A 22,154-nucleotide genomic window follows, 5' to 3' on the forward strand; every position below is an offset into this window, starting at 1 on the left:
GATCCAACTGTAACAGACCCTCAGCTGTTACTAGTATGAGGTCACTGCGGGTTCTTAACCTCTGGGTATAAACAAGAATGCACCTATTCACTTCCAGCAAGCAGAGATTCTAAAAAGAAATGAGAAAGTTGCAGAAGTCAGTGATCCAGCTGCGTTTACTTGTACCGGCCCTTTAAATCTTTCTTTTTTCTGTTCCTTTTAGGCGACATTACGACGAGTCCCAGAGCAGAATCCGATTTTCTGCGAGGGAGAAGGACGACATCCAGAAAATCCTGTCCACGAGTCTGTACAAGATCAGGAAAACGGTGAGCGCAGTCCTGTGACTGGAACCGCATGGTGTGAGCTGCCGCAAAACTGGATGCGGGTGAAAGTCAACATTTCTTATAGCTACTAATGTGCGAAGCCCGTGCTGATTCATCGTACCCCGGTCACCTCCAGAGCTGCACTCACAATTCTGACATTACATCAAATCTCATACTCCAGTCACCTCCAGAGCTGCACTCACAATTCTGACATTACATCATATCTTATACTCCAGTCACTTCCAGAGCTGCACTCATAATTCTGACATTATGTCATATCTTATACTCCAGTCACCTCAGAGCTGCACACATAATTCTGACATTACGTCATATCTTATACTCCAGTCACTTCCAGAGCTGCACTCATAATTCTGACATTACGTCATATCTTATACTCCAGTCACCTCCAGAGTTGCAGTCACAATTCTGACATTACATCATATGTTATACTCCAGTCACCTCCAGAGCTGCAGTCACAATTCTGACATTACATCATATCTTATACTCCAGGCCGATGTTATTGACGTCCAGCGCTCTCACAGATTCTTCAAACTGACCCTCATCACCTTTCCAGATCAGATAGACATCATCTATGGATCTGGCCCAAGTGACCGCACTCCTGATGTGTGCAGCGGGTGCGGCTCCAAATACATTAGTCCTTTCCCACCAGCCCAGGAACAGATGTGCGTACGATGGGGCACATGAAGTCCCCATCGCGGTGCCGCTGAGCTGGTGGTAGAAGGTGCCGCCAAACAGAAAGAAATTAGAGGTTAAAGTAAACTCCAAGAGTTGTAATACCGCTTGGTTATGTGCATAGTAGTGACAACCTCTTGTCATAAGAAGAGTTTCCACCGCCTTAAGACCCGGATTGTGTGGGATAGAGGAGCGGAGCGGCGGACAGAGGAGGGGAGCGGCGGACAGAGGAGGGGAGCGGCGGACAGAGGAGGGGAGCGGCGGACAGAGGAGCGGAGCGGCGGACAGAGGAGTACAGCGGCGGACAGAGGAGCGGAGCGGCGGACAGAGGAGCGGATCGGCGGACAGAGGAGCGGAGCGGCGGACAGAGGAGCGGAGCGGCGGACAGAGGAGTACAGCGGCGGACAGAGGAGTACAGCGGCGGACAGAGGAGCGGAGCGGCGGACAGAGGAGCGGAGCGGCGGACAGAGGAGCGGAGCGGCGGACAGAGGAGCGGATCGGCGGACAGAGGAGCGGAGCGGCGGACAGAGGAGCGGAGCGGCGGACAGAGGAGCGGAGCGGCGGACAGAGGAGCGGAGCGGCGGACAGAGGAGCGGAGCGGCGGACAGAGGAGCGGAGCGGCGGACAGAGGAGTGCAGCACCGCAGCGTCAGTAGATGCAAAGGATGCATCTTGTTCTAACGAGATACATCCCGGATCGCCTGGGTCTCTCATGCACGAGGGCAGTGCTCTTACAAGCGATGCGAGAGCTCGATCCACGTAGATCCCTACATTTTGACTAAGGCTATTTACGCCTGACACAATGGGGCCGCCATTTAACGGGGCCGCTCCCTTGTGGATTTTGGGTAGGCTGTAAATGGTTGCTATCGTGGGATGTTTTTTATACATGAAGTCAAACTCTTCTTCCGAAATTAAATCGTCCGCTTTGGCCGCACGTAGGATTTTCAACAGTTTATTTTGCCAAGATGTGGTAGGAGGAGATGTGAGCGTCTCCGAGGTGCTTCTATCCCCATGTCCGTGTCCATGATCACAATGTCCCCCCGTTGTCAGAGGGTTTATTGTTATGTCCTTATCCCTTTCTAGATCTGATGGGGCTTTATACTCAGATTTAGTAGAACTGAGACCCGACTCACAAAGCCCTCTAGTTGGGTCTCCCGGGGGTGGCATTTTAAGACTTTTACTTTTAAGGTTTGTAAAGGGACCTTTACCTTCCTGCGGTATACCCTTACTTAGGGCTCGTTCACACGACCGCGCTGTTTGGTCTGCAAAAACCGGATGCCGCCCGCGTGCCTTCTGCAATTTGTGGAACGGAACAGGAGCCCATTATAGAAATGCCTATTCTTGTCCGCAAAACGGACAAGAATAGGACAGGACTCATAGTTTTTGCAGGGCCACAGAACGGATGCGGACGGCACACAGAGTAATTTCTTTCTGTTTGGCGGCCCCTTCTAGCACCAGCTCAGCGGCACCGCGATGGGGTCTTCATGTGCCCCATCGTACGCATCGTTCCTGGGCTGGTGGGAAAGGACTAATGTATTTGGGGCCGCACCCGCTGCACACATCAGGAGTGCGGTCACTTGGGCCAGATCCATAGATGATGTCTATCTGATCTGGAAAGGTGATGAGGGTCAGTTTGAAGAGTCGGTGAGAGCGCTGGACGTCAATAACATCGGCCTGAGATTTACCTCTGATTTTCGAGACATTGAGATGATAAGAGACTCTCATGGCGAGATCCAAAGCAGAACTTCCAGGAAGCCAACATCCACGAACTGGACATCACGCTTTGGACAATACCTCGGATGAGAAGGAATTGTTCAGCCTTTTGGGATTTTAAAACACAGGCTGATGACCTGCGGCAGAGATTCCGTGAAAAGGGGTTTCCTAAAGAGGGTCCGTACTGCTGATCGTGCAGAAAAGTGGGGGGCAATCTGATCCGGCTAATAGCCACCTGTGATGAGGCAGCTACAGAGGTGAGGGGGGTCCTCTCGAAGCATTGGGGCCTTCTCCAACTACACCCAGATATTCAAAAAGTGGTCTCAGAGACCCCGCAAATTATCCATCGAAGGGCCCCAGTCTACGGGACAGATTGGTAGATAGCCATTTTAGTGTAGCACCGGAAAGATCAGAGACGTGGCTTCAACCGATCCAAGGCTGCTCTCGGTCCAGTGGCTGCGTGGCTTGTTCGTGCATCGCCCGGGGACGCCTCTTTACTAGCAATGTCACTAGAAAAACCTATGCCGTCAGACGCTTTATAAATTGCCGCACAAAAGGCGTCATTTACAGGGCAACTTGTGAATGTGGTCTTGAGTACATAGGCAAGACCATTCGTGAATTTTGGAAGCGGATTGGGGAACACCTGGACGACGTGAGGCATAATAGGGATACCCCCCTTGGCCATTATCGACACTATGCATGGTGGCGATCAGTCCAAAGTGAGGGGGATTGAGGCAGTTACTCATCCAAAAGAGATGCCACATCTCTGACCCACGGACAGAGGAGAACACGTGAGCGATTGGTCGCCGCTCGTTATGTCACTGGACACCTGTTGTGACAATGTTACTGTGTAACTGCTGAGGGTATTTGTAGCCCACACTAGGGCGATTTGGGCACTACATCGCCGCGACCGTCACATTGTCCCCTGGTGATTTGGCAAGTGCCATTGAAACGCGTTGGGACCCTCTGTGGAGTTGGCGTTTGTTTTCGCTTTGTTTCATCCCTTTGATGAAGCCGGGCAGTCATCGCCGCATTGCAAAGGGGCCACCAGGGCCACATAGGAAGATACACTGGAGGTGCGGACCCTTAGGGTAGAGACCTGCTATTGTGTCCCCTTAGCCCCTCTCGAGTTTATGTACTATCCTCGGTCCTGACGCACATTTCGCGGCTGCTGTTACTTGGGCACCGTGATTTCTTATTCTTTTCCATATTTTTTTTCCTTTAAAAATTTCCATTGTATTTGTATCAATTAATATGTATAGTTAATAAAAGTCTTAATAAGGTCGCCCGCATTAGTTCATCTATGTTTTCATTTATTGGGTTACTCTACTATCTATCTACTTTTTACCAGAAATACCTGGTTGGGTTAGTCTGTACAATTCTGACATCGCATCATATCTTATACTCCAGTCACCTCCAGAGCTGCATTCACAATTCTGACATTACATCATATCTTATACTCCAGTCACCTCCAGAGCTGCATTCACAATTCTGACATCGCATCATATCTTATACTCCAGTCACCTCCAGGGCTGCATTCACAATTCTGACATTATATCTTATACTCCAGTCACTTCCAGAGCTGCATTCACAATTCTGACATTGGAGTATAGGATATGATGCAGTCACCTCCAGAGTTGCACAGTTCGACATTACATCATATCTTATACTCCAGTCACCTCCAGAGCTGCATTCACAATTCTGACATTACATCCTATCTTATACTCCAGTCACCTACAGGGCTGCATTCACAATTCTGACATTACATTATATCTTATACTCCAGTCACCTCCAGAGCTGCATTCACAATTCTGACATTACATTATATCTTATACTCCAGTCACTTTCAGAGCTGCATTCACAATTCTGACATTGCATCATATCTTATACTCCAGTCACCTCCAGAGCTGCATTCACAATTCTGACATTACATCCTATCTTATACTCCAGTTACCTACAGGGCTGCATTCATAATGCTGACATTATATCATATCTTATACTCCAGTCACCTCCAGAGCTGCACAGTTCCGACATTACATCATATCTTATACTCCATTCACCTCCAGAGCTGCAGCTACAAATTTGATGTAACATCACGTCTTTTGCTGCAGTCATAATTCTGACATTGCATCATATCTTATACTCCAGTTACCTCCAGAGCTGCAATCTGCTGGTTTCCTGCTAGCTCTGAAGCAGTAGGTCTTCACATGCCCCTGGGGCCCCTGGTGGCTCGATAGTTACAGCTCCCACAATGCACTGTGGCCGATATAAAGCCTATCTGGAGGTGTCAGAGGCATATCTGTCCACACATTGCTATAAGCAGCATACAGAATTGTGAATGCAGCTCTGGCTGTGAGTGGAGCATTTTCAGTTAATGAACGCTCCTCTCGTCCTTACAGAACACGCTGTACAGCAGGCACACGCTGTCTGCAGATCTCGGGGCCAAACAAGCCAAGGAAATCCTGACCCGCCGCAACCAGAGCCTCCGTGCCAGTGACGGCAGGAAGCAGGTGAGATTGCTGCAGCAGCAGGTTCTGTTACAGTGTATCAGTCTGTTTACCTGTCCTAGAGGATATATTGTAACAAACCCTCAGCTGACTGCAGCTCATTGTCAGATGTAGACGGTGAACCTTCCTGGTGTCAGTTTGCACTTTGACCACTAGATGGTGGCAGAGCAGTGCGGGTTCTCCTCTGCACTGTATGCAGGGAGCGCTGTCCGATGGTGGTGCAGACCCCCAATAGTCGCCCCTTGGGGGGGTCCTGTCACCGAGGAACCTGGAACCATGTGGCGGGTCCCGAGGTGACGGCCGTGTCCTGTGGGTATGGTATAGTATAACACACGGTCACACAAGCTCTTTTCTTTACAGAGCGCGTCTGTGATCTACAGAGGAACCGAGACCAGGCCGAAATTACTGCGCTCATTAACTGGTGAGTGATCGGAGAGGAGGCATCTCATGGAATCAGGGGTGCTCCTAGCCTTTCTGCTGCCTGAGGCGAAAACTTAAACGCCCCCCCCCCCCCCAAGCCAATTTCCGAACCTAACCTCTTTGCCACAATGAAAGCGCTCACTGCCCTTGGTTCTTCCGCTTGCCCATCCCTGGTGCTGCCGGAGGCGATCGCCTCACCTGGCCTCATTGGTGGTGCACCCCTGCATGGGATAGTCCAGCTTGGGGCTCATTCAGACTTACCCACTGCGGCTCACTATTAAAGGGGTTGTCCAGGACTTAAATATTGATGACCTCTCGCCAGAGGTCACTTGCCCCCCAGGACAGATAAATCACTGCCCAAAAGCCCCCGTCCCATTCACTTCTTGTCTCGGATGAGGTATAGGAGGAAACACCACACCGACAACCAGGGGGGGAAGGGAAAAGCCAATAGGCCTCAACGCTAGGGAAGGGAAAGGGTCACCACCTAAAGAACCCTACTCCTGGCCCTGACTCCTAACCGTATGGGCACCCCCTGAAGGTAGAGATGCCCATACACAGGAACCTGGAAGCCCTAGAGACCCTGAGGAGCCCTAAATATATTGGCAGGGCTGAGACCACCCGTTCCTTCCCAAAAGAAGGAACAAGCGTCTCCCTGAGGCCAAGTAACAACCAAGGGGAAAAGCCAAAATACAAGCAAGCGAGACACTTAGCTTCTGATGTAGAAAGAGGAGCAGGAACTCGGGGAGAAACACTCCAGCTCTTTCCAGAACCAAATGACGCTATCTACCGCTTAGTCAGAAGGGAGGGGTCAGACTATAAAGGATAGAAGTGATGACCACTGAGCAACAGCTGAGAAACGGGAAGTGGTCATTAACCCTATCAACACTGAATCAAGAGAAATCAAGGAGGCTGTTAGATTCCTCCACGCTCAGCCAGTCTCTCTGATCTCCTGACACCAGTCACCTCAATGTGCACTCCCAGTAACCTGAGCAGAGACTGGGCAAAGGAGCATCTGGGAGTGTGGCCCCCAGTGTAGGAGCAAGATGTCTCTTGTGGGGTTGCTCCGGCTGTAGCTGTGTCTCGCAGGGGCCTGAGGGTGAAGATGTCTCTTTCAGGGGAGCTCGGGTGAAGATTTCTCCTCCGGGGGACCCTGGGTATAGATGTCTCTCGTAGAGGCAGCTCAGGGTGGAGATGTCTGTAGCAGGTGGCTGGGGGTGAAGATGTATGGATGTCTCTTGTGGGGGGCTCTGAGTAAGGATGTCTCTTGCGGGGGGCTCTGAGTATGGATGTCTCTTGCGGGGGGCTCTGAGTAAGGATGTCTCTTGCGGGGGGCTCTGAGTATGGATGTCTCTTGCGGGGGGCTCTGAGTATGGATGTCTCTTGCGGGGGGCTCTGAGTATGGATGTCTCTTGCGGGGGGGCTCTGAGTATGGATGTCTCTTGCGGGGGGGCTCTGAGTATGGATGTCTCTTGCGGGGGGGCTCTGAGTATGGATGTCTCTTGCGGGGGGCTCTGAGTATGGATGTCTCTTGCGGGGGGCTCTGAGTATGGATGTCTCTTGCGGGGGGCTCTGAGTATGGATGTCTCTTGCGGGGGGCTCTGAGTATGGATGTCTCTTGCGGGGGGCTCTGAGTAAGGATGTCTCTTGCGGGGGGCTCTGAGTAAGGATGTCTCTTGCGGGGGGCTCTGAGTAAGGATGTCTCTTGCGGGGGGCTCTGAGTATGGATGTCTCTTGCGGGGGGCTCTGAGTAAGGATGTCTCTTGCGGGGGGCTCTGAGTATGGATGTCTCTTGCGGGGGGCTCTGAGTATGGATGTCTCTTGCGGGGGGGCTCTGAGTATGGATGTCTCTTGCGGGGGGCTCTGAGTATGGATGTCTCTTGCGGGGGGCTCTGAGTATGGATGTCTCTTGCGGGGGGCTCTGAGTATGGATGTCTCTTGCGGGGGGCTCTGAGTATGGATGTCTCTTGCGGGGGGCTCTGAGTATGGATGTCTCTTGCGGGGGGCTCTGAGTATGGATGTCTCTTGCGGGGGGCTCTGCGTAGGAATGTCTCTTGCGGGGGGCTCTGCGTATGGATGTCTCTTGCGGGGGGCTCTGAGTATGGATGTCTCTTGCGGGGGGCTCTGAGTATGGATGTCTCTTGCGGGGGGCTCTGAGTATGGATGTCTCTTGCGGGGGCTCTGAGTATGGATGTCTCTTGCGGGGGGCTCTGAGTATGGATGTCTCTTGCGGGGGGCTCTGAGTATGGATGTCTCTCTTGGGGGGGCTCCTTTCAGGGTGGGAATCACTGGCATCCAGTAGCTGATGTGATCTCCTCCAGTCTGTGACCCTTGACCCCACATTACTGGTTTTGTGTTTTTCCGACAGTGGGGGTTGGTGACACCCCAAAAGGTTACAAGAGGACGAGCCCCAAGAGTGAGGACGACACAGAGGAGACGGTGACTGCAGCGTCCTGAGGCCTCCCGCTGCCCCTCCGCCCTGGACCCCCGGATGCTGCAGAAGACAATCAGACATCGATGATGTCACTGCGCCAAATCCACAGAACCGGCAAATTCTGTAGATAGAGGACCCATAACACAGTGACCTGGTCCTGCTCTCGTAGCTGAGGGTCTGTTACAATGTGTCCAGTCACATAGTCATCTGTCCAGAGGATTCGTTATAATGTATCAGTCTGGAGTCCAGGATGTTTTGTCTGGTGGATACACTGTAACAAACCCCCCGCTCTTCGGTCCAGGTGGTCGCCCCTCCATCTTCCCTCCCCTCTGGATAATAGGTGAAGGTCCTGAAGCCCCCCCATTACCTCCTTATATTGGGGTCCCCCATATACGCCCCCTAATATTACACCTGTGATGGGCGTCTCCTCTACAATAATGAAACAATGTAGCATTTTGTATATTACCCCTTTCCAGGTCACATGACTTCTGGGAGTGGATGATGGGTGTTATCCTGAATTATAAATGTTTACATTTGATTCATATGAATTCTGTGTCGTCCATGAACCCAATGTTAGTATGGGGGAGGGTTAGATTGTAAGCTCCTGGGGCCAGTGGCTAATGAATGGGGTGGTTATGTGTCAGGCTGAATACTGAACGGATACCCATACATTGGGGGCGTCCCCCTGCGCATTGCACCGGATGTCTGGGCCCCCCTCCGGTATGTGTGCACAGCCCTAGAATGGGGGCCCTTCCTTCCCAGGGCCCTATGACCACTGCCTGCATGGTCCTTATGTTCTTACTCTTCAGATTGGACCGGAGGACCCCCGCCCGAGGACCCCCGCCCCCCCCCCCCCCCATCTTCACTAAATGACAGAAGCAGGTTTCACGTGTACAGCGCCGCTCCTTACTCTGACAACCCAGAGTGTCTGACAATCCGGCAGTTGTCGGATTATAGCCCTTTCCGGCGCGGTCCCCCGGCGTCCTGAAAACGCCTTCTCATCGGTTGTTTCCTTTCAAGGCCAAGCTCGCTGAGTCATTTCTGGTCCCTGACAGCGCTGACAACTGCGCTGACAACCGCGCTGATTCGCAGACTGCTCGCCGCCTCTCTCATCTGTGCTGGAATTTTCCATTTATTTTATGATAATCATCTAATCACATTATTCTATTCTCCTAAAAATATCGCCGGGGGGCAGGTTATATTGCGCCAAAGCGATTCCGAAAAATGTGAAGTATGCGACATCCGGTAATCATGAGGAGTGCGGCGCACATGTTCCTGACACGATCGGAGGAGACGCTGATCAGACGCAGAAGCATTGGATGCCGCCTCACAGACTCTCCGCTGATGAGATCCATGTGTGCGACAGGAAGAGAACAAACTCCTCTCATCCTGGGAAGCGCCGGCTCTGCTACATCACAACACACTGAACCTCCCCGCACCCACTAGACTTCCCAGTCAGTAAAGGCTCCAGAGTCATGGGCAGCGTGGGACTGGGGGGCCTTGGGCCCTCGTCGGACCGGATTCTGAGGTCCCCACCCATCTGTACAGGACACGCCCCCTACTAGTCCCATCATAATCTCTGATACATTGTGCACCGAGCGGATCAAACAGATTATTACTGACGCCTCCCATGGGAAACAGATCCCGCTGGGGCCCTGGGCCCTTTATCGTGAGCCCACAGGATCCCCTGGAGATCTGGGAGTCAGTGGGGCTCTCATTAATGCAGAGCTGTACTGTAGAACTACAGGTCCCAGCATGCCCCGCACTGTGGTTGTGATGGATTCCGTCGCTGTAACCTGCTGATCTGGGATTGTTGTGGCAGCCCCGGGGTCTCTCCTATCCACAAGGAGGCGCCCCCATAAGATTGTCCCTTCCCTACCCCACCAGTGCCTGATGCCCAGTGCGGAAGATTCCCAGTATAGGGCCTCATTCACACGTCAGTGACAGTGATCTGTGAAGGATCCGTGTTCGAAGGACGCTGCTCCGCTAAGAAGTCATTTCAAGAGCGTCTCCTATCAATGATCCGTAAAACAAGGATTCCATCCGCGTTGTGTCCATGTTTTTTCACGAACCCGTATATGATGATGTGTGATGGATCCGTACACACAGACACAAATAAGGCGTGCGTCTGTGCGGGCACCCGGACCATGGCGAATCACGGATGTGAGAATACACATTGAAATCAATGGCTACGTGTGCTGCCCGGGATTCACTGACGTCTGAATAAGGGTAAAATGATATCAGCCCTGTGAGGGCGAGCACTGGGGTCTGCAGGGTCCGGCCGCTGGGGTCAAAACTGTGGTCAGTGGGCTCCTCACTGGGGTCAAGACTTCGGCCTTCAGTGGGGTCATCACTGGACCATCCTTATGCTCACCAGTGGGGTCATCGCATCGATCTTCAGTGGGGTCATCACTGGAATTGTTATGGGGTCATCACTGTGACCATTACTATGCTCACTAGTGGGGTCATCATTTCGGTCTTTAGTGGGGTCATCACTGTGATCATGGAGGTCATAACTGGGACCATCACTATGCTCACTAATGGGGTCATCACTGTGATCATGAGGGTCATTACGGGGGTCATAACTGGGACCATCACTATGCTCATCAGTGGGGTCATCACTTCAGGCTTCAGTGGGGTCATCACTGGGATTGTTATGGGGTCATCACTGTGACCATCACTATGCTCACTAGTGGGGTCATCACTTCGATTTTCAGTGGGGTCATCACTGGAATTGTTATGGGGTCATCACTGGGACCATCACTATGCTCACCAGTGGGGTCATCACTTCGGTCTTTAGTGGGGTCATCACTGGAATTGTTATGGGGTCATCACTGTGACCATTACTATGCTCACTAGTGGGGTCATCACTTCGGTCTTTAGTGGGGTCATCACTGGAATTGTTATGGGGTCATCACTGTGACCATTACTATGCTCACTAGTGGGGTCATCACTTCGGTCTTTAGTGGGGTCATCATTTCGGTCTTTAGTGGGGTCATCACTGGGATTGTTATGGGGTCATCACTGTGATCATGGAGGTCATTACGGGGGTCATAACTGGGACCATCACTATGCTCACCAGCAGGGTCATCACTTGGGGCTTCAGTGGGGTCATCACTGGGATCTTTATGGGGGTCATCACTGGGACTATCACTATGCTCACCAGCAGGGTCATCACTTCGGGCTTCAGTGGGGTCATCACTGGAATTGTTATGGGGTCATCACTGTGACCATTACTATGCTCACCAGTAGGGTCATCACTTCGGGCTTCAGTGGGGTCATCACTGGGATCTTTATGGGGGTCATCACTGGGACTATCCCTATGCTCACCAGCAGGGTCATCACTTGGGTCTTCACTTGGCTGATCACTGGCCCTGGGCGTTACACGTCTCCGCCTCGCCCGCCTCGCCCTCAGCAGCAGCCCACACATCTGGCCTCATGTGCAGATAATTACAGTGTCAGATACGGAGCCCGCCGCGGTTTTACTCAGTAATTTATTGTGGTTTGTGCTAAATTTCGCTTCTTAAAGGGCACCTACCCCCAAACACTGGAATGTTCTGCAGTTGTCTTCTGCTGTCAGATCTCTTAGAAATATTCTGTTTGGTTATTTCTGGAATCTCTAAACCTCACTGGAGAACGGTGGCCCTTGGGCCCCGCTGTGTGTGCGGTCTGTGGCCCTCGTTCCTCCTCATACAGAACATGAGAGCAGACGGACACACGGACACCATCAGACTGGTGCTCACAGCAGCATGGGCTGCCCCAGTCTGTGACCCTTTATGTGTCACTGCATCTGGAGGGGGTGGAAGCGAACGCATTATGGGCCCCACAGGCTCCAGGGCCCGAGTGTCCGATATACTTAGGCCCCTGTGGAATATTTAACACTTAACAACTGAGCCATTTTTCAGCTCCAGAACTGCAGAAAATTTTTACATTTCTCTTTTTGCCGTACTGGAATAAAATTTTCCCTTTTTTTTTTTTTTTTTATATTTTTCTGCCATAAATTTTCTGAGTTTTATCGGATCACTGACAAATAATTCCGATCTACGAGAAGACAGGAGCCGAGGCCGAGGCCGAGCGCTGATTTTATGAGGATATTATTCACACCAAAAGCAAACCACCAGAGGCCCAATTAATGAGCGGATCCGCGGCTCTGCCTAATGCTCCGTCCCCCTAAGAATTCCTGCAGCGTTATTTATATTCTACAAGTTCTGCAGCTCCGACCCCGGGAGAAAAACTGCAAAACTGGAAAATAATAAAAAAAACTCACATAAAACTGTCAAATAATTAAAAGTGATAGAAAAATAAATAAAGACAAAAATACAAGAAAGAAACATTACAGATCAAGAAATGCGGAAATAGAATGATACGTGTTCAAGCTTACTGCCGAAAATACTGGAAACGGACAAATTTATACAAATCTACAAAGCAGTATTATAGCAGTTATATTCTTGTACATAGGAGGCAGTATTATAGTAGTTATATTCTTGTACATAGGAGGCAGTATTATAGTAGTTATATATTCTTGTACATAGGAGGCAGTATTATAGTAGTTATATTCTTGTACATAGGAGCAGTATTATAGTAGTTATATTCTTGTACATAGGAGCAGTATTATAGTAGTTATATTCTTGTACATAGGAGGCAGTATTATAGTAGTTATATCCTTGTACATAGGAGCAGTATTATAGTAGTTATATTCTTGTACATAGGAGCAGTATTATAGTAGTTATATTCTTGTACATAGGAGGCAGTATTATAGTAGTTATATTCTTGTACATAGGAGCAGTATTATAGTAGTTATATTCTTGTACATAGGAGCAGTATTATAGTAGTTATATTCTTGTACATAGGAGCAGTATTATAGTAGTTATATTCTTGTACATAGGAGGCAGTATTATAGTAGTTATATTCCTGTACATAGGAGCAGTATTATAGTAGTTATATTCTTGTACATAGGAGCAGTATTATAGTAGTTATATTATTGTACATAGGAGCAGTATTATAGTAGTTATATTCTTGTACATAGGAGCAGTATTATAGTAGTTATATTCTTGTACATAGGAGCAGTATTATAGTAGTTATATTCTTGTACATAGGAGCAGTATTATAGTAGTTATATTCTTGTACATAGGAGGCAGTATTATAGTAGTTATATCCTTGTACATAGGAGCAGTATTATAGTAGTTATATTCTTGTACATAGGAGGCAGTATTATAGTAGTTATATTCTTGTACATAGGAGCAGTATTATAGTAGTTATATTCTTGTACATAGGAGCAGTATTATAGTAGTTATATTCTTGTACATAGGAGCAGTATTATAGTAGTTATATTCTTGTACATAGGAGGCAGTATTATAGTAGTTATATTCCTGTACATAGGAGCAGTATTATAGTAGTTATATTCTTGTACATAGGAGCAGTATTATAGTAGTTATATTATTGTACATAGGAGCAGTATTATAGTAGTTATATTCCTGTACATAGGAGCAGTATTATAGCAGTTATATTCTTGTACATAGGAGCAGTATTATAGTAGTTATATTCTTGTACATAGGAGGCAGTATTATAGTAGTTATATTCCTGTACATAGGAGCAGTATTATAGTAGTTATATTCTTGTACATAGGAGCAGTATTATAGTAGTTATATTATTGTACATAGGAGCAGTATTATAGTAGTTATATTCTTGTACATAGGAGCAGTATTATAGTAGTTATATTCTTGTACATAGGAGCAGTATTATAGTAGTTATATTCTTGTACATAGGAGGCAGTATTATAGTAGTTATATTCTTGTACATAGGAGCAGTATTATAGTAGTTATATTCTTGTACATAGGAGGCAGTATTATAGTAGTTATATCCTTGTACATAGGAGCAGTATTATAGTAGTTATATTCTTGTACATAGGAGGCAGTATTATAGTAGTTATATTCTTGTACATAGGAGCAGTATTATAGTAGTTATATTCTTGTACATAGGAGCAGTATTATAGTAGTTATATTCTTGTACATAGGAGCAGTATTATAGTAGTTATATTCTTGTACATAGGAGGCAGTATTATAGTAGTTATATTCTGTACATAGGAGCAGTATTATAGTAGTTATATTCTTGTACATAGGAGCAGTATTATAGTAGTTATATTATTGTACATAGGAGGCAGTATTATAGTAGTTATATTCTTGTATATAGGAGCAGTATTATAGTAGTTATATTCTTGTACATAGGAGGCAGTATTATAGTAGTTATATCCTTGTACATAGGAGCAGTATTATAGTAGTTATATTCTTGTACATAGGAGGCAGTATTATAGTAGTTATATTCTTGTACATAGGAGCAGTATTATAGTAGTTATATTCTTGTACATAGGAGCAGTATTATAGTAGTTATATTCTTGTACATAGGAGCAGTATTATAGTAGTTATATTCTTGTACATAGGAGGCAGTATTATAGTAGTTATATTCCTGTACATAGGAGCAGTATTATAGTAGTTATATTCTTGTACATAGGAGCAGTATTATAGTAGTTATATTATTGTACATAGGAGCAGTATTATAGTAGTTATATTCCTGTACATAGGAGCAGTATTATAGCAGTTATATTCTTGTACATAAGAGGCAGTATTATAGTAGTTATATTCTTGTACATAGGAGCAGTATTATAGTAGTTATATTCTTGTACATAGGAGCAGTATTATAGCAGTTATATTCTTGTACATAGGAGGCAGTATTATAGTAGTTATATTCTTGTACATAGGAGGTAGTATTATAGTAGTTATATTCTTGTACATAGGAGGTAGTATTATAGTAGTTATATTCTTGTACATAGGAGGCAGTATTATAGTAGTTATATTCTTGTACATAGGAGGCAGTATTATAGTAGTTATATTCTTGTACATAGGAGGCAGTATTATAGTAGTTATATTCTTGTACATAGGAGGCAGTATTATAGTAGTTATATTCTTGTACATAGGAGCAGTATTATAGTAGTTATATTCTTGTACATAGGAGGCAATTTTTATTAGTATAAACAAACATAACAATACATTCAATCTGAATGAACAGAAACAATGGTCATTTACCAGAAATCATACATATCCAACAGTATAAATAATAATAATGATGATAACTTTAACTTAACAATAGTCCATTGCTGTTAAAGGAAAATATAGTAAATAGATCAGTAATAAACACAATTCCATTATGAGGATCAGTCCACATCCACCATATGTACCTTCCTCCATAACATCCTGTTTCTCTCCTTTTTCCTACATTCTAAGTTCTTTATCCACCTCAGCTCTGACAGGATCAGGGTCACCGCTTGCCTGTGATGGAACGGCTCGCTATGTACGGACACTTTCGTTTTAGTATGCCAGTGGTAGTATTTAATGACTGTAATAATCAGGTACATGGTCCCCCGGTCAATGTCAGGTATACTGGCTGGTACCCCATAGATGATATCAGGGTATGTAAGACGCCGCAGTCTGGGGATCTTTAACCTGGAGGATACCTCCTGCCATATTTTCTGCCCCTCCTCGCACTCAGATATAAAATGTGCCATTGTCTCCTCCTGTTGACATCCTAAGGGACACTTACGCTCTGAGACACTCAGATGTTTTAGATTCCCCTTAACATAAAGCTTTCCCTGCAAGGACAGCCAGGCTATGTCAAAAAATTTTGCGGGGAGCCTGACTCCATTAAGGAACCTCAGACTTTCTTTTAAGGTTACGGTTGTACAGTCTTTTAATGCGGGCTGTATATAAAAGAAGGTCCTACATATGGTCAGGTACAGCTCCTTCCTGGTCTTACTCTCAATACACCCTTTATCAATCCGCCAGTTTCTCAAGCACCGGAGACCATAGTTCAGGTACTGGGGGAGGAAGCCACGAGTCAACCGACCCCTCTTGAGACTGCCGCCTCGCACCCAAGACTCTGCAAAAGGCAATATCCAGTCCCTGACACTGTTCACCCACAGGGAGCTGTTCTCTGAGTCCAGGCAACCAAAATTGACTTTTAGGAACAAGGAGTCAAAGAACACCCTTGGATTTAACATATCCAGCCCACCCTCTCTCCTCTGCAGGTAGGTGATCCCTCTTTTTACTGGGTTTAACCTGTTCCCCCAAAGAAGCTGGAAGAACAGGCTAAAGAGCCTAGCCGAGAAAGATTCTGGCAAAGGAAAAACGACAGAGATATACAAGAAGACAGGGACCAGGTAAGTCTTCAGCATTTTAACCCTTTCTCTATAGGTCAGCCTCCAGTTCTTCCATCGCTGAACCTTTGCATTTCCGGTTTCCAACTTCTCCTCCCAATTTATCCTGGCGTTATCGTCCCTCCCAAATTTAACCCCTAAGATCTTAATATAGGTGGAGGCTTTCGCAAATTGTGGCAGGTCAAAGTCTGGATCAGAATCCAGTGTCCAGAAAACTTGACTCTTCTCAAGGTTGACCAGAGACCCTGAGGCCTCCGAGTAGCTTCTGATGGCTGCCGACAACATCTGCAAGCAGTGGGGGACCGGCACCCCCTGAAAATCACACTCCTGCAGCGACCTCAGGAACGGGTCTAAGGCAAACACATACAGCAGTGGACTCAACGGGCAACCCTGTCTCACCCCTGCCTCAACCCTGAACGTGCCACCCTGCCAACCATTGACCAGAGGAAAGCTCTCTGCCTCTCTGTACAAGGTTTTCAGCCAATCAATAAATTGTCCTGGAATACCGTACTTTGACAAAGTGGCCCATAGATACTCGTGGTCTACTCTGTCGAAGGCTTTAGCCTGGTCAAGACCAACAACATATCTCCCACACCTCAGAGCTTTACATCTCTCAAACATCTCCCTTATCGAGATGACTGCTCCAGAGATGTTCCGCCCTTTTACTGTGCCGAACTGACAGCCTGCCAACAGTGCCCGGGACAAACAGACTAATCTAGAGAAAAGGATTTTTGCCAGAATTTTCCTGTCGACATTCAAGAGGGCAATCGGCCTCCAGTTCTTGATGTCACTAGGCTCCTTACCTTTAGAAAGCAGAATTAGCGATGACACCCTCATGGACGGAGGCATCAGGTGATTTTCTAGACAATTTTTATAGACGTCCACGAGGATTGGAGCCAAGTGGTCTCTGAATTTCTTATAGAATTCGGCGGTAATACCGTCCGGACCTGGTGCCTTCTTCAGATGTAATTTATCAATGGCCACTTTAACTTCCTCCACCGTTAATTCTGCTGTTAAAGGAGAGAAGTCCAAATCATGAGTATCAGGGCCTGGAGTTGCCTCCAAGAATTGTGTCATCTTCTCTTTATCCAAAACCTTCTTCTGAAATAAGTCAGTATAGTAAGATCTCACCACCCCCAGGATACCCTCCCGAGATTCCTGCAAAACACCCTGGGAGTCAGTGAGACCTGTGACCACCTTGTTTACTACACGCTCCCGGCAGTTCTCAAAGGGATCAGGTGACCCTAAGGAACCATAATCTCGTTCCAGAACCAGGGAGGTGTACCTGCTGTACTGATACTGCCTTATCTCAGATTTCAGTCGGTTTATCTTTTGTTGGTCCCCCCCATCTGCCGAATACAGTGACTCCAATTCTTTCCGCAGCTTGAGATACTGGCTGTACTTACTCTTCCCCTTCTTAAATGACAGTCTCCTCAAGAGGGATCTGATCTCCTCCTTGACGTCCTCCCACCAGTCAGCCATGCTATCATAAAAGTCCACTCTCTCTAGTTGTTGCTGAAAAAGAAAGTGGACACAATCCTGGGCATAAGGATCCTCCAGGAGACTGGAGTTAAGTCTCCATAGCCCTCTACCAACATCTGGACGCTTCATGGATCCCAAACAGAATGACAAGGCCAAGTGATCAGAGAAAGGGACAATTTTCTCACACATCCCACTAACCACTTCTGTAGGGTTTACAAAAGCCATATCAATGCGACTTCTTCTGTCAGCACAGGAGTATGTAAATTTTGGCTTCCTACCACCCTGTGTGAACACATCGCTGAGGCCTGCCTGCTGGATCATGCTATTTAGGACCTTGGAGTCCCTGGTCACTGCTCGGCCAGAGGATCTGTCACCCGATGTCCTAGTGACATTGAAATCTCCAGCCAACACCACTGGGACAGAGGTAAAAAGATACGGCTTAACCTCGTTAAATAACTGGACCCTTTCCGCCACTGACTGTGGACCATAGATATTAATGAGCCGGAGTCGTCTACCATGGATTGTGACCTCCAGGACCAGACATCGACCCATAATAACTTCTGTCAGTCTATGTATAGTCACATCATTGGTGGTGAACAATATAGCAACCCCGGCATAAGGCTCCACAGCCAGTGACCAGAAAGAAGGACCAGACCTCCATTCCCTCTCAGCCTCACGTAGAAGTCCTGATGTGGTCAGACGCGTCTCCTGTAAGAAGATGACATCTGCATCAAAAGATCTCAGGTGGTCATACACTATGTGCCTTGTCTTTCTTACTTTAATACTATTCACATTGCTGGAAAGCACTTTTAAAGAGAACCCGGCCATCATTACACAACACAAAAGGAAGAGCAGCGAGGTAATACCCATCATCATAGGTCGGAGTTGCCCTGCTTACCACCAGTCTCCATGTCTGATTCTACCTGGGACTCTACAGCATAGGGTTTCCTTTTGGTCGGGGGATCCTCAGTGTCCCCTTCACATTCATCATCTATTTTCTTCAGTTCTCTCTCATAATCTCCCTCAGATTCTGACAGTACTTCATACCTATTTGATATGACCATAACCTCTGCCCCCTTATGGACTTTCTTCCTGACACTCTCGGCCATGCTGTACTCAGGCTTACGGGAGGACTTGTCTTTTTTCCTCCTCTTGTTGCTCTTACTTTCCTCAAATACTGCTGGCGATGAAGAAGAGGCTACCTCTGACTGTTGCTGGCCCTCAGGGACAACCTCCATACTCCCCTGTGCAGTATCTGGGACCTCATGTTCTGGAGCTGCAGTACCTGATCCCTGCTGGACTTCTTGTGTGGTCAGAATTGACCCTGACATTAAGGCCTCCTCCTCTACAGCATCTGCCTCTAACAATTCCTCATCAGGAAGCTCCTTACAGACATTGTGCCATGCGTCCGGACAATCTCTGTGAGGGTGACCCATCGCACCACATAGATTACATCTGATGTTCTGACAATTTGCACTTATGTGACCGACCTCACTGCACAGATTGCACTTGACCACAGTGCACACACTCGCGACATGACCGGCTCTGCCACATTTAAAACACTTCCTGGGCTGACCTGGGTAGAAGCAGACGCCTTTCTCTCTCCCAATGAAGAAGGAGTTTGGTAGATGCCACGTGACATTATTATGCTGGCGCAGCTTCACCAAAACCTTCCACCCTCCAGTCCAGATACCATCATCATCTCGGTTCTTGGTGAGATCAGAGACCATGTCACAGTGTCTCCTGAGCCACACCACAATGTCCTGGGGAGGGACGGCTTCATTCCAGAAGAGGATATTAACAGTGACGGTATCTGGCTTGGATATTGGAATAAAAATAAATTCACTCCAATCGTCAGTGTCCCTGAACCTGGGGAAATTAGCCCAAAATCTATCCAGATTAGACATGACCTTAAAGCTGATGTCATAGCCTTGTCTATCTGGTAGATTAATAACTGCCAAGATGTCCGCTGGCACAAACCCCATCTGGCGACACAGGAGTTCTCGGACCACAAGCCTCCGATCTGGGAGGTCTTCTTTGGCGCCTCGATGTTTAAACCTCACTACATTCCTCCTTTTAAAGGCCTGACCTGTATAGTGAGCGCCGGAGGACAAAGATGGAGCACCACGGCTCCAGGCATTACTGGGGGGGACCTGGCGGGGTTCAGGGCCCTGACTTATTGGGGGGGTGTCTGCACTAGGGGGGCCACTCACACCTTCTGTGCTTGAGGGTAAAGGTGGAAAATCACCCTCATTACTCTGTGGAGATTCCTCCAGCCCGTCCACCTCTATGCCATCATCAGATATCTCCCATACAGACTGTACATTCCCCCCAGACACTGACCCCTCAGGTACATGTCCACCATCACCCCCAGTCTCCGCCCCAGCAGTAGAGATCTGCTCTGCCACCCCATCACCTGGATGTACGGGTAGATGTCCATTGTCCTGCTGCACTGTGCCTCCTGGGACTTGTAGTGCTGGTGTCTGAGGTCCATGTGTCTCCTCAGGGATAGCTGCAGATCCTTGTGGCCGCTGTTGCAAACTGTCCTGTTTATAAATCTCTCCTTTTTGAAAGGAAAGCTTTGCGGCTTGCAGCACAGGTCTTGCCGCTTGCTGGGCCTCCTCAGGGGTAACACTGGAATCCAGTTCAGCAAGAGAAAAAACAGATTCAAGGTTCAGGCCTTGGCTGGCAAAACGCTCCTGGTGCCTATAGGACTCGGCAAGTGGTCCCATCCTGTCCAGGACAATGTCCATCTGCTTTACCAGGTCACCAAGTTCCAGGCTGAGTGAGTGTAGCTTACGGTCGTACACGGCTGCACAGTTTGGATTTGCAGTCTTTAGCTTGTATACACAGTCAATCTCCATTTGCAGCATTTGTTTGTGTCCCATCAGCTCCTCCATGTTCCTCACTAGGGCAGGGATCTCCTCTGCTAGCTGCAGCTCAGGTGCACGGGTCTCTCTCGTTTGGGATCCAGTCTTGGGCAGCTTCTCAGGCTGTTTGAACTCAGCAGACCTGGAGCCTCCATCAGTTTTCTCTGCAGACCTCTCTTGTGCCACATCCATAGATCTTTCATCATTTTTGCTGCTGCCACTTCCAGACTGAGACCTGGTGCGGCCTAAGCGTGCCATGGTCACCACCTCACACTGCTGCAGGTTCTGCTGTAATGTCAGCCTCTCCAGAGATGTCCTCCGCTGCCTGTGTGCTGGAGGGGTGAGCTGCACACCTGACGCATGTGCTGCGCCCTGTCTCACCTCCTGTGCAGCCTGCAGGTTGGGATTTACACTCACAGAGGATACCTTTTGGGGGTCACTATGCTGCACTGGACGCTGCATGGCCTGGGCTGGAGGTCTGCTTCACATCACATCTCTGAGCTGTACTCACTGCGGCTGAATCCTTCTTTCCTTCTGGAACCACAACTGTTGCTCCATCTTTCTTACTTGCACTTAATGCACTGGTGTTTCTTCCATTCTGGCCATTCCTTGTCACAGGATTCACTTTTGGACTTGTATCCATACTAAAGAAAGCCTGGGAGTTTCCTCCCAGTGGAGGCCTGGAAGCCTGGGCCTTGCTTGGGGAAGTTCCCCGCCCAGGGAGGCCCTTCCCTGGGCTTGCTCCAGACATGAGGAGAACCACCTACACACGTCCTCACAGCTAGGAGGCAGTATTATAGTAGTTATATTCTTGTACATAGGAGCAGTATTATAGTAGTTATATTCTTGTACATAGGAGCAGTATTATAGTAGTTATATTCCTGTACATAGGAGCAGTATTATAGTAGTTATATTCTTGTACATAGGAGGCAGTATTATAGTAGTTATATTCTTGTACATAGGAGGCAGTATTATAGTAGTTATATTCTTGTACATAGGAGGCAGTATTATAGTAGTTATATTCTTGTACATAGGAGCAATATTATAGTAGTTATATTCGTGTACATAGGAGGAGTATTATAGTAGTAATATTCTTGTACATAGAAGGCAGTATTATAGTAGTTATATTCTTGTACATAGGAGCAGTATTATAGTAGTTATATTCTTGTACATAGGAGCAGTATTATAGTAGTTATATTCTTGTACATAGAAGGCAGTATTATAGTAGTTATATTCTTGTACATAGGAGCAGTATTATAGTAGTTATATTCTTGTACATAGAAGCAGTATTATAGTAGTTATATTCTTGTACATAGGAGCAGTATTATAGTAGTTATATTCCTGTACATAGGAGCAGTATTATAGTAGTTATATTCTTGTATATAGGAGCAGTATTATAGTAGTTATATTCCTGTACATAGGAGCAGTATTATAGTAGTTATATTCTTGTACATAGGAGGCAGTATTATAGTAGTTATATTCTTGTACATAGGAGGCAGTATTATAGTAGTATATGCTTCTATATTTCTTT

The 22,154-nt window shown here is 47.4% G+C and overlaps 1 long non-coding RNA gene across 1 annotated transcript; it reads left to right on the top strand.

Moving 5' to 3' along the window:
• The first annotated feature begins 200 nt into the window (after positions 1–200).
• On the top strand, positions 201–8,533 carry LOC122922679. Its single transcript, XR_006387168.1, has 4 exons — positions 201–305; positions 5,107–5,217; positions 5,575–5,635; positions 8,000–8,533. It is a non-coding gene; the product is annotated as an uncharacterized LOC122922679 (long non-coding RNA).
• Positions 8,534–22,154: the final 13,621 nt, after the last annotated feature.

This window comes from Bufo gargarizans, unplaced genomic scaffold (assembly GCF_014858855.1).
Source record: "Bufo gargarizans isolate SCDJY-AF-19 unplaced genomic scaffold, ASM1485885v1 fragScaff_scaffold_5_pilon, whole genome shotgun sequence".
Taxonomy (NCBI): domain Eukaryota; kingdom Metazoa; phylum Chordata; class Amphibia; order Anura; family Bufonidae; genus Bufo; species Bufo gargarizans.